This window comes from Chrysemys picta, chromosome 3, assembly GCF_011386835.1.
Source record: "Chrysemys picta bellii isolate R12L10 chromosome 3, ASM1138683v2, whole genome shotgun sequence".
NCBI classification, from domain to species: Eukaryota; Metazoa; Chordata; order Testudines; family Emydidae; genus Chrysemys; species Chrysemys picta.
Genome location: NC_088793.1, coordinates 27,714,399 through 27,726,966, shown reverse-complemented (window position 1 = coordinate 27,726,966; position 12,568 = coordinate 27,714,399). Strand labels below are relative to the sequence as shown.

Sequence of the window (12,568 nt, the reverse complement as noted above, 5' to 3'; positions counted from 1 at the left end):
GAGAAATGGGATTGGAGCATTAGCACTTATTACTGCACACAGAGGTTCGCTGGCTGACACAGGAAAGAGTTCTAACTCATCTGTTTGAATTGAGAGATGCAGTGCGTTTGTTTCTGACTGAAGTGGATTCCTCCCCGACGAAGCATTTAAGTGACATCAAATGGCTGGCAGCACTCGCATATCTATCAGACATTTTTGATTGTTTAAATTCATTGAATGAGTCACTGCAAGGAAAAGAAACTTACATTCTCAAACTCAATGACAAAATTAATGCCTTTGCTAAAAACTGGATCTGTGGAAGTCACAAGTCAACAACAAAAATTTTCAAATATTTTCAACGCTGAACAATCTCCTGGAATTCTCATCCAATGATGTCACTATTGGGGATATACAAGAACATGTAACTGAACATGTCTCTACACTCTGAGCCCAGTTTCTAAAATATTTTGCTGATTATGACCTAACCACATTTAATTGGATAAGAAATCCATTTGGCTGCCAGTTTTCTCCTAATAAAACTCAACTTGAAAACTCAAGAGAAATTGATTGACATCTCATGTGATTCCGTTCTGAAGCAGCAATTCCAATCCCAGCCTCTGGCTGACTTCTGAGTTTCTCTCAAAGCAGCCTATACCCAAATCTCAACTGCAGCAAGTCATGTGCTTCTCCCATTTCCAACCACTTACTTATGCAATCTGGTTTCTCAGCTTTGATGTACCTAAAGAATATATACTGGGCAAAACTGATGTAAGGATATCAGTTCTCTGGATTAAAATAATTGTCCTTAAAAAAGCAGCACATTCTCATTAAGTATCTGGAAACTTATTGTATATAGTTGCGTATAAAGCCACAATCCTTGGGACAATGTTATGATTATTGCCAAAATCATTGGAAAAGGCTTCCAGCTCCCCAAACTTTGTCCTGTTGTCTATTGCACCTCCCCAAAAATTGTGTTTCTTAAATGTCCACATATTTATTCCTGAAAACTATTGCTTTACACTTTTTGAAAGTCTTCAGCGTCTTTGACTGCAGGGATAATAATTACATGCTTCATTTAGTGCTCTTATGAGTATGTACAGTAATTTGCTATGACTTGGGGGGGGGGGGGAGTCACAGCCTGAAATATTTTCAAAGGGAAGCCCAACAAAAAAAGTTTGAGAACCCCTGCTGTAGCCCTTCATCCACATAAAAGCAGTATGTTAGGTTTGCTGAAGCTACTATAGCTCTACTTGCTTTGCCACATCATGGCCATAAGTGAACTTTTCTTTTAAAACCCCAGATTTCTTCAGTACCTAACTAGAATACATGAGATGAATGGAGGGGATAGTATTAGATACTAAGAGGATATCAATGTAAGGCATACTTAGTGGACCCCAACACCATAGTGTCTAAGCTCCTTATAATCTTTAATGTGTTTGTCCTCACAACGCCCTTCTGAGGCAAGAAAGTACTATTACCCACATTTTACAGATAGGGAAGGGGCAAAGGGAGGCCAAGGTCACACAAAAAGCAGGAAATTGAACCCTGGTCTCTCAAGTACCAGGCCAGTGCGATAACCACTGGACCATTCTTCTTCTGTATTAAGTTTAAGACCTTGACATTAAGAGCACTACACTACACTCTAACCACCTACCCAATCAACAGATACAAAATGATATCAGTATTAGAGAAGAATAAACACTTTGAATCTGACCAGTTGTCTCTGGCAGGCCTTTTGTGTCTCACCTAATGCTGGCTATTTTAAATCCGATACAGTGCTGGAAAACTTTTTTTTTTTCCATTTAAGTCTTTATGCTTCAGAAGTGGTTCCAGACTTGGTGAAACCAATTTCGATTTACAACATAATATTTTGGAGCCATTATAAGAATAAATTTTAAAATCAAATGCACTTTTATTGAGATGGATGAATAAAATATACATGTATGCACAGTAATATGGGTCTGTTATAATGGAAGACAAATACACCTCTACCTCGATATAATGCTGTCCTTGGGAGCCAAAAAATCTTAGCACGTTTTAGGTGAAACCACCACATTTTATTGAACTTGCTTTGATCCACCGGAGTGCGCAGCCCCGCCCCCAAAAGCACTGTGTTACTGCGTTATATCCGAATTTGTGTTATGTCGGGTCACGTTATATCGAGGTAGTGGTGTATATATTGTTTTAAATTGGAAATTGAATTAAAACAGAGATAACAGTAAAAAAGAAAACTGAAGAACCACAAGTAAATGTTGTTAGTATTGACAGTAAAGTTTAGTTTTTGTTTATTGCACAGTTCTTGTTATAAACCTGTTAAAAGAGAAGGAGAAATATGTTCCCCTCTTGTTATTTTAATGAATTGGTAACACTGCTCTACAGCAGTCAAATTTGTAGTCAAATTTTACTAATTTTGGGTCACTGAGAATGAAAATGATGCTTAAAATTGTTGATTGGCTCTAGTTTTCAAGATATGCTATTGGGTCAGTATATGGATAAGTGAGTTATAAAGGGAAGGGATCTCAATTTAAACCAGAAATGACTAATATACATCTTTGACTGGATCTATGAATAAATCTATGACTGGGTTTGGACAGAACTTGCTTTTTAGGCAAAACAATGAATGATGCAATCTGAAGCTGGTATTGCGTCATACATGATATGAATTGCATCATGTTATTCCTAGAAGCCATGGATGATGCAATCATAATGAAGCTTACATCACTCTGCTGAACAAATTGCCCTATATCAACTCTAGAAATCAGACAGTGTCGTGCTCTCTTATTTGTCAGTGTTTGATTTTGCAAAGGGACACATTTCTGTTTAGCCAAAGTGAGCAGAGATGCCTCGTACTTGTGTGAACAGTGCAGATAACTTCTGCTTTGTTTGTGGTGAAGTGACTTTTGCATCACAAAAGCACAATATAACCACTATGGTTAAGAAAGCCTATCATCACCTTTATTTTGGCTGCAGAATTGGAGATCAGGACAAGAGGTGGGCCCCACACATATGCTGCAACACTTGTGCAACAAATCTTCGCCAGTGGTTGAACAGGGAAAGGAAATCTATGCCTTTTGTAGTGCCAATGATTTGGAGAGAGCCAACAGATCATACCAGCAATTGTTACTTCTGCATGGTGCCTCCACTTGGAAAAGGTGTGTCAAAGAAGAAAAAGTGGACTGTTCAGTATCAAACATTCCATCAGCTATACGCCCAGTACCCCACGGAGAAGGACTGCCGATTCCTGATGCACCAGAATCATTCTCGCTTGAGTCAGATGAGGAAGAGGAAGAGGATGAAACTTCTGGTCCTGAACCATCAATGTCACAGGACCCACATTTTCTCCCATCCTCCTCCTCTGAACCACACCTCATAACATAAGGTGAACTGAATGACCTTGTCAGGGATTTGGAACTACCCAAGAGTAAGGCAGAGCTGTTGGGCTCCAGACTACAGCAGTGGAATCTCCTGGCAGGTGATGTTAGGGTTTCCATGTTCCGTGACCGTCAAAAGGATCTTGTCCCATTCTTCTTCATGGAAGGTGCTCTTGTAGCCTGCAACAACATCGATGGTGTGATGGCAGCCCTCAACATCGTTCATGATCCAGATGAGTCTTAAAGCTGTTTTACTGCATAATGGCAATGTTTTGCCATCAATTCCAGTTGGTCATGCAGTCCATATGAAGGAAACCTATGACAACATGAAACAACTTTTGAGGTGCATAAACTATGACCAACATCAGTGGCAGCTTTGTGGAGATTTGAAGGTTGTTGCTCTCTTGCTTGGTCTGCAGACTGGATACACAAAGTACTGCTGGTTTCTCTGCGAATGGGATAGTCGTGCAAGAGATTCCCACTACATCAAGAAAGATTGGCCACTCCGACAGTCATTGAAGCCTGGGAGGAAAACTGTTCAGCATCCACCACTTGTTGAATCAAGGAAGATTTTGTTACCACCCTTACACATCAAGTTGGGACTGATGAAGAACTTTGTCAAGGCCATTGACAAAACACAAGCAGCTTTCAAGTACCTCCGTGGAAAATTTCCAAGGTTAAGTGAAGCTAAGATAAAGGAAGGTGTCTTTGTTGGTCCTCAGATTTGTTAACTTCTTCGAGATGATGCATTTGACCATGCACTGCGTGGCAAGGAAAAGACGGTATGGAAAGCCTTCCAGTTAGTGGCAATAAATTTTCTCAGAAACAACAAGGCAGACAATTACAGGTTGTTGGTGGAAAACCTCCTCAAGGCATACAAAAGCCTTGGTTGCAACATGTCACTAAAGATCCATTTTTTGCACTCTCATCTAGATTTTTTTTCCACCGAACTGCGGAGCAGTGAGCGACGAGCACGGCGAGCGATTTCACCAGGACATTGCAACAATGGAGAAACGCTATCAGGGCAAATGGAGCCCATCAATGCTTGCAGACTATTGCTGGACAGTGACAAGAGATGCTCCATTTAATGAATACAAGAGACAAGCCAAGAACCGCCGGGTAGACACTGAATAGGACTAAACTATGTACAGAATAGTTTTTGCCTTTTGTTTCATAATAAATTTTATTTATATAACCCTTTTGCTGATTTTTAAAGTGTTACATAAACAGGACAGGTGAAATATTATCATGTAAAGCAATCATAAACACATGAAAAGACCTAGGTTTATAATTTATGATTAAAACTCTACTATCTACACAATATACATAGACATAAAATGTAAAAACTTAAATATCTTAGAAACAGTAGCCAATCAGTTGTTTTAATTGTCATATTTGAATTCAGCACATCAAAATACATAATAAATAGCACATTTTATCTCTGAAGAGGACGACTTCTCAAAAATTGTAGACCAGTGTAATTGATTGACAATTATTTATCAATATGTTATACATGCAACTTTGTTTGAATGGAAACACATAAAGTAGAATTTGTGTAATATCTATTGGGCCATATTCTCAGATAATGTAATTTGCTGTAATTCCATTAATTTATACCTGTTGAATATCAGGCTCTTGGGCTTGGTCCTCAGCTTGTGTAAAGTTGTACAGTTCCCTGGAAGGAAATTGAGTTATGCTGATTTACATCAGTTGAGGATCTAGTCTATAGGCTTGATTATTGATATTTAATCATTTTTTTCCCTTTTACTTCTCATTTCATCCAAAGAGAGCTCAACCCTGCTCACAATGGAATAACCAAGTTACGACCCTACCTGTTTCAGTAGCTGCCCATACAGCTCAGTCCACTGACCTTCAGAGCATAGTACAAAGGTTATCCTTATAGATAGGCCTTGGCTGGTACTGTTGGCTTAATGTTGTCCCATGAATTAGAAACAGCTAACCAATTTGAACTTGCACTTAAAACGGTATGGAAATAATAAGCATCTGTGATGGGGTGTCCACCCCCACACAAGGCAGAATAGGTTAAATTAGGTCAATTAAGCTTATATTCTGCACCTGGAGGAGAGCCAGGGAAAAGTAAACCTAGTGGAAGACAAAGTTCAGCTGGGAAGGAGCAGATTGGGCCTGTATAAAGCGATTAAGCTGCGAATAGAAGGGCGCTGGACTACAGGGACAGACTTAAGGTTTATTTGGTGGGGTATCTGCTTAGGAGTTTGATGGATGACATATTAAAGCCAGGGCTTTCAATAAATTGTGATTGGTTGCTGTGTATGTGTATTTGACATAAATGTGGACTTCCTCATTTTTCATGTCTGGGTGGTGGTTGTACTTGAGCAACCTTTATTGTTACTTGATTTGAACACCCAAACAAAATATTCTGTAAGTTTAAGAGCAAGGTTTTCACCTTTGCATATAGAGGGTCATGCCATGCCCTAATGACTTGGGCCCCAATCTTGAAATTGTTAATTCCAAAGCACAGTCTCCAGACTCCTTCAAAGAAGAGAACAAAAATAAACCAGTTTTGGAAAGGCTTAGAAATGTGCTTAGTTCAGGTAGGAGAAAAAATGCCAAAAATTCGCTAGAACCCTCTTCAAATACTAAATCCAAATACTAAATCCTCCTAAGCATACAACTTCACTGAAATCAATAGATAATGAAGACCTAAAGAAAATATGTTAAACTCCCTATGTGCAGAAGGCAAGAAGTTGGAATGCTGTTGCAGAGACACAATAATTTCAGTACGGCAATAACACCTTTGAGTCATATTTCAGAATGGAGCAGCAAGGGAGTCCCTTCTGACAGTGAGAGGTCAACTGATTGGAACGGCAGCATTGAAATATGTTAGGTCACCTTCAGAGAGCCTGTTCTATATGCTTCTAATTCCACAATGCTAGATTTCATCAGAAATTTGAATAATGAATCCAATGAAGACTTAGAAAAGAACATATTAACAAGCAACTAGTGAATGTGTAAGTGTCCATACGTCCCAAATATGCAAATCAAAGGAATTGCCACAGTGTGAAATCCAAATCAACTGAATGCATGTATCCTGCTAGAGTTCTAACATTAGATACCTATCAGGAGAAGTTTGTGATGATACAGGCATATTGGATAAAAAACTATTACTAAGAGATCTGGAAAGAGGAGGAAATCTCGGTCATTTGATGACACTCTAAATGGAGAGAGAAATCAGACTGAGAATACTGCAAAAAAGATTCTGTTTTGGATGACATTGTTTCTTCGGATGTGGTTTCAGAAAAGATAACCAAGTCAGAAAGAAAAATTAAATCTAAACAGACTCCTGAATGGAATTCTTCCACCTTGAGAAACCAGGACATAAAGGTTGGATCAAATCACAAGGGACCACCTAAAACTGAATCTGACAAAAGTAAACAACTACAAACTTCATTCCCATTCAGAAGAAGATCATTTAGAAAGAGTCAATCTTACGCAGTCCCTGTTTCTCCCACTAGTTTGAAGAGTCAGGTAAAAGATTCTTTATCAAAAAGACAGTTTATCCAACCTGTGGTAGCAATAAACAATAAAACCAAAATATTTCACCACACCTTCTGGTGAAAGCAATGTGGAGACTTCCAAAGTTTCCTCTACTGATAACACAGAGAAGCACCACTTGCTCACTTTCTGAAAACTGAATCCAAGACAGCAAAACGTGTAAAAATGGAGCTCTGGTGGAGGAGCTCTCTTGTGTACTGAAGGGATTAAAAATGGAAAAGTAGACAAATCAACTGAAAAACAAACAGGTTCTGATTTAGACAGTTCAGAGCTGAGAAACTTATGTTTAGATGTTTCCAGATCTACAGTTATAACTAAAGTTATGGGATCTCTCTTTAACCACACCAGCAAAGCATATGCTAGTGCTTGCTGTTTAAGACAAGCAGATGTAGAACCCACCACTGTTAATAACGACTGTTTGTTACCTAAAATAACATCTTTACAATCCCCCAACAAAATGAAATCTTCCAAGATAATACTAATAGAGCAATTAATACAACCTCAAAATCCCATCAACATGAAGAACAAATATTGTTATCAAACACAGAGATCATGTCACCTTGTAAAGATTATAAATATCCCTTAAAATCTGATCCCAAAGAATCAGAATTAGAGCAGAATATGCATTCTCAAATACAAAAAGAAGGGAAAAAGACAAAAAACAGGAGAGTCAATGTCTACAAACATGCAGTGTAACTAAAGCAATTTAGAAAACCATACAGACATTAGAGCAAAATATTGTCAATGTTCAGAAAAGCCCAAGTAACATTTGTAATGTTTTTGATGGTAATAATGAGAGCATTTTCGAGTCCCCATCTGACATGAAAAAGTTTACTGAAACTATCAAAAATCTAGACAGATCAATTTGTATAGCCTGTCAGAAGAAAAGGCCAAAGCTTCCAAAGTCCTCCGCAATCACTTTACAATGTCTCCAATTCATGAAGACAATTTAGAGAAAGTATTTAATCCGAGTATATTTAGTTTATTTTGTGAATAAAAAGAGAAAAAGCCCAGGATCTAGCACCAGCCTTGCAATTTAAAATACAAAGCCTAGAAACTGAAGCCAGAGTCAGACCCAAGCGTGCATCTACAGAACAAAGTATACTTTTCAAATTACTCAATTCATCCAAAAGAGATTAACCTGCACTGATTCAGGAAGTAAATGGAAAAGAGAACAAGGATGGTAAAGATGGTGAAATTAAGCAGTTCCGTCTGGAAAAAGTACTGTCTTCTCAAGCTTGCTAATATTTACAACTAAAGAAAAGATATTTACTCCCTTTGTAACCTCAGTAAACAGCATCAGAACAACTTTCACAGCTGACTCCTAAGGGATGCCTGCTTTACAACTTGATGCAGCCAGACCATTCAACATACCTCAAAAGTCTGAGTCCCTTTCAGGTTCAAAAGTTCCAAGTAACACGGAAAAATATTTGCAAACTGATAATGGGAAAAAATAACTAAATTTACAAATGCCAAACTATGAAAGCACTGACAAAAATTTCTCAAGCTCATTAAAGTCTAGCTGATGTGAACCAAATGTCCCTGCTGGTTTATTAGATGGGGAGGCATTTTCAGGAAACAGCTAAAATAAAATCCGTCCCAGACTTGACCAGATGCTGAGATATAGTGAAACAAACTTTCACAAGAATGGTACATAGTTAAAGCTGAATTCTGTATGAGAAACCAAATTTTGAAGGACCTCTATTCCTCTGGAGGAAGGAGAACAGGAACTCACTAATATTTGGGGTGAAAATACTTCAGAAGAAAAAGATTAATGTCTATTTGCTAAGCTTGCAGTGACTAGTTAAATTAAACATGTAGTAAAAGATCTGCCAAATTAACTTGTATATGAAACCAGAAGGGGGTAGGAATTGTAACTTCATTTATTGACAGCAAAGAGGAAACACATATATTTGGCACAAGACAGCAGCCTTGTTCTCTAAAAGTAAATTGGATCATAGGACTAATTTATGAAGAACATGGTTTCCAGGGAGTCCCTTTAATGTTAGAGCCTGGTGAATATCCTAATTTAGTGTTTTGGGAGAAGATGGAAGTATAGATTAGGTCCATGAGATAGATCCCTTGAAAATGCATGGCCACAAAATTGAATCTATTGGAGAACCAAAGGTAATAATTTATGAGAACTCTCTCTTTGAAGGTAAATATATGAAACTGGGACCAGAAATACACTTACTGAGGAAGGAAAGCAACAAGAAGTACCGTGAGAAAAGAAGACACTGCTATTTACATCAGTTGGGTCCATAAAAGTGTTCGGAGGCGTTTGGATTCCTTACAATAAATTAGTTTTCAGGTCATCATTTGCTGGAGGAAGATATGTACCAAGAATGGAAAGACTGGGGTGGTTACAGTGAAGAGCTAGGAGATTTCACAAACCCCCATATCATAACGTTCAGTGAAAAATACTTTGGGAGTAAAAGTTCCAATATTAATGTTTTAGGAATTATTTCCAATTTGAGAGACACTTGGAATGGCTGAGGACACAATCCATAAACGTGTTAAGTGGAGAGTGGGTTCTCTATGAGAATCCTGACTTTACAGGAGAGCAATACATACTCGATAAAGGACTGTATCCCAGCACTGAGGTTTGGATGAGCCACAAATTGTAAGATCTCTTCAATTCAGTCCATAGTTGTGGATACCATCAATAGCCAAATGGGGAAATTCAACGTCCAGTTATTTTCATAACCAGAATTCAAAGGTTACAGCCAAATATTTGAGAAAAAAATCAATTATATTGATTTTTCATTTGCTATAACGTCTTCAAAGATTTTGGGTGGCAGCTGGATTGCATATGATAAAGAAGATTTCTCTGGTAGTCAGTATGTGATAGAAGAAGGAACCTATCCTAATTTGTCTGCAATGGGATGTCCACCCCAAACAAGCCTTAAATCTCTATATGTTGTAAACATTAAGCTTTCAGAGTCAATCATATCCTCTTTGAAAAGGAAGGTTGCAAGGGGAAGAAAATTGAATTTACTACAGAAATCTTAAATCTTCAGTTCCAAGGATACAATCCTCAAATAGTTTCAATTCAAGTTCTTAGTGGAATGTGGGTAATCTATGAGTACAGTAATTATAGAAGGCATCAGATGCTGTTGTCACCAAATGAAATCCCAGACTGGTGTAAATTAAGTGGCTATCACCAAACAGGTTCTCTACATACTTTATTACAGAAACATATATACTTTAGAATTTGAAATAAGGAAACTGGAAAGTTTAGGTCAACTGATAGAAATATAGATTATTTGCTTCGCAGAGCACAGGTTACAGAAGACGCTAGGTTAGATGACCAGGTCTGGGGTTATCAAGAGGGACTCAAATGCAGGATGGCTGACTATTTCTGCTTGACAGTTGTAGGAAATCTTATAATTCCTAGGCCTTTCACTCAAGCAGAGTGAAGACAAACAATATTAGCATGTTAATCTTGATGCCAGGATCCATAGCAAAGGGAGTTTAAGAATTTAATTGAAATTATATAATAATATGAGGAAAGGGAATAATGGAAGCAAGCAGTGGTTATACCAATAGGAGAACCTGGCATTTTACATACAAGACCTGCTGCATATACACCTATTGTCCTCACATCATATGTGGGCAAAATTATGGAAAGAATGATAAATGAGAGCTTAGTAGCATATTTGGAAAAAATGAAATTATAAACTGTGTCCTGGTTTCGGGAATGGAATATGCACAGTTGATAATATTGTAAGATTAGAAACAAATACAAAAAACCAGGAGGAACAGAGAGTTCACTACAAAAGCAATTTTCCCTCTCTTAGTATTGACACCTCCTCATCAATTATTGGGAGTGGACCACATCCACTCTGACTGAATTGGCATTGTCAACACTGGTTCTCCACTTGTAAGGTAACTCCTTTCTCTTCATGTGCCAGTATATTTATGCCTGTTATCTGTAATTTTCACTTCATGCACCTGAAAAAGTGGGTTTTTTTACCCACAAACGTTTATGCCCAAACAAATCTGTTAGTCTTTAAGATACCACCAGACTCCTCGTTGTTTTTGTGGATATAGACTAACACACCTACCCCTCTGATAGAGAGTTTATGATAACTGTCTTTCTGGACATTGAAAAAGCATTTGACATGCTAAGGAGGAAAGGCTTGCTGTACAAACTAGCAGGAAGTGGAATAAAAGGAAGACTGTTCTGGTGTGTAAGAGACTTTTGAAGTAATAGAACTATGCAAAGCTTTGTCAAATATTTATAAACTTATTAATGGCACTCCGCAGGAGAGTGTTATCAGCCCACCCTGTTTAATATTATGATTAATGATTTCCCAGGGAATATACAGGCAGGAATAGGTATTTGTGGATGACCGTGCTATATGGGCCAAACAAAGAAGACTTAAAATAGCTATGGAGAGAACCAGTGAGGTGCTATGGTGGATTTCAGAATGGGGATATACTTGGGGATTTAAGTTCTAACTTGGTAAAACAAAACTTGGAAAGATCTTCACAAAAAGGAAGGTTGGGGAAGAATGGAACCTATATCTCTATAGAGAAAAAATACATATAGTTCAAAATTTTGCATTCTTAGGAGTTATGTTCGATAACAAACCAACTTGGAAGGATCATATAAAGACTAAATGAAAAGACAGCATAAATCTGCTTAAAAGTATTGCTGGGAAAAATTGGGGTGCAGATAAGAACACATTGCTGATGCTGTATAGGGTATTAATAAGACCAGTTTTACATCATGGACGCCAATACTTTAATTCAACTTCTAAATCATCAGTTAAAAAATTAAAGTCAATTGAAGCCCAAGCTCTGCGAATCGCATGAAGTGCTAGTATTATAACTCCGTTGTGTGTGCTGCAGGTAGCAACCAGAGAAATACCTATACATTTAAGAATGAAATTGTTAGATTTAAACTTTTGGGAGAAGGTTAATGGAAATAGTGAAGATAAGAGTACTAAATGGATATACGAAGATTGTTGGGAAGCAGGAGCCACAGATTCTTCCTCAAAGTTGGGGGCCCATGAGGCCCCACCCCCCTCCGTGGCCCCGTCCCTGCCCCTCCTCTTCCCTTGAGGCCCTGCCCTCCTGGCCAAGTTGGAATCTGGAACTGGGCCAGGGATCCTGAGCCCCTCCACCTGCCCGGGGTGGGGAGGCCTGAGAGCAGCCCCCAACCTGTGCCCCAGAACAGGTGGAGGGTCCATGGCTCACTACAGCTGCCCACACGGCTCTTACTCCTGACCCAGCTCCAGATTCTGGCCTGGTTGGGAGGCGGGGCTTCGAAGGGAAGAGGAGTGGCAGGGGGCTGGGCCTGGGGCAAAAAGTGTATGGTCCAGGCCTGTTCACTTTCAAAAGTGGGAGGTCCATGGCCCCTTGACTCCCCCTGTTCTGGAACCCCTGTTGGGAATTAAGTAGACAAGAAATAATAGCACCACAAATGCCCACAAGTTAACAGGGTCAAAGGATGTGTAAAAAATTTGGATGAAAAGAAATAAATTTAAATCTCTACTTAGAAGAAATCAAACTATATCTGGACAGTTGGCTCTCCAGTTTTGGATTTGGAATTATACAATAAAACAAAGAAGAGCAGGACTGTCAAATATGAAGACTAAGGTTTATGAGATTATACATAGCAAATGAGGTCAGCATTGACAACACTGGTAGAGTGGGAACGGACTTTTGTATCCCTG

At 38.5% G+C, this 12,568-nt stretch overlaps 1 long non-coding RNA gene and 2 pseudogenes across 2 annotated transcripts in view; all 3 read left to right on the top strand.

The window, feature by feature from the left end:
• The window catches only part of LOC122173548 (uncharacterized), a 133,497-nt gene that overhangs the window by 18,849 nt on the left and 102,080 nt on the right, over positions 1–12,568 (top strand). The window lies entirely within an intron of this gene.
• LOC112058650 (beta/gamma crystallin domain-containing protein 1-like) lies at positions 5,794–8,212 on the top strand (annotated as a pseudogene).
• LOC101931758 (beta/gamma crystallin domain-containing protein 1-like) lies at positions 9,219–10,370 on the top strand (annotated as a pseudogene).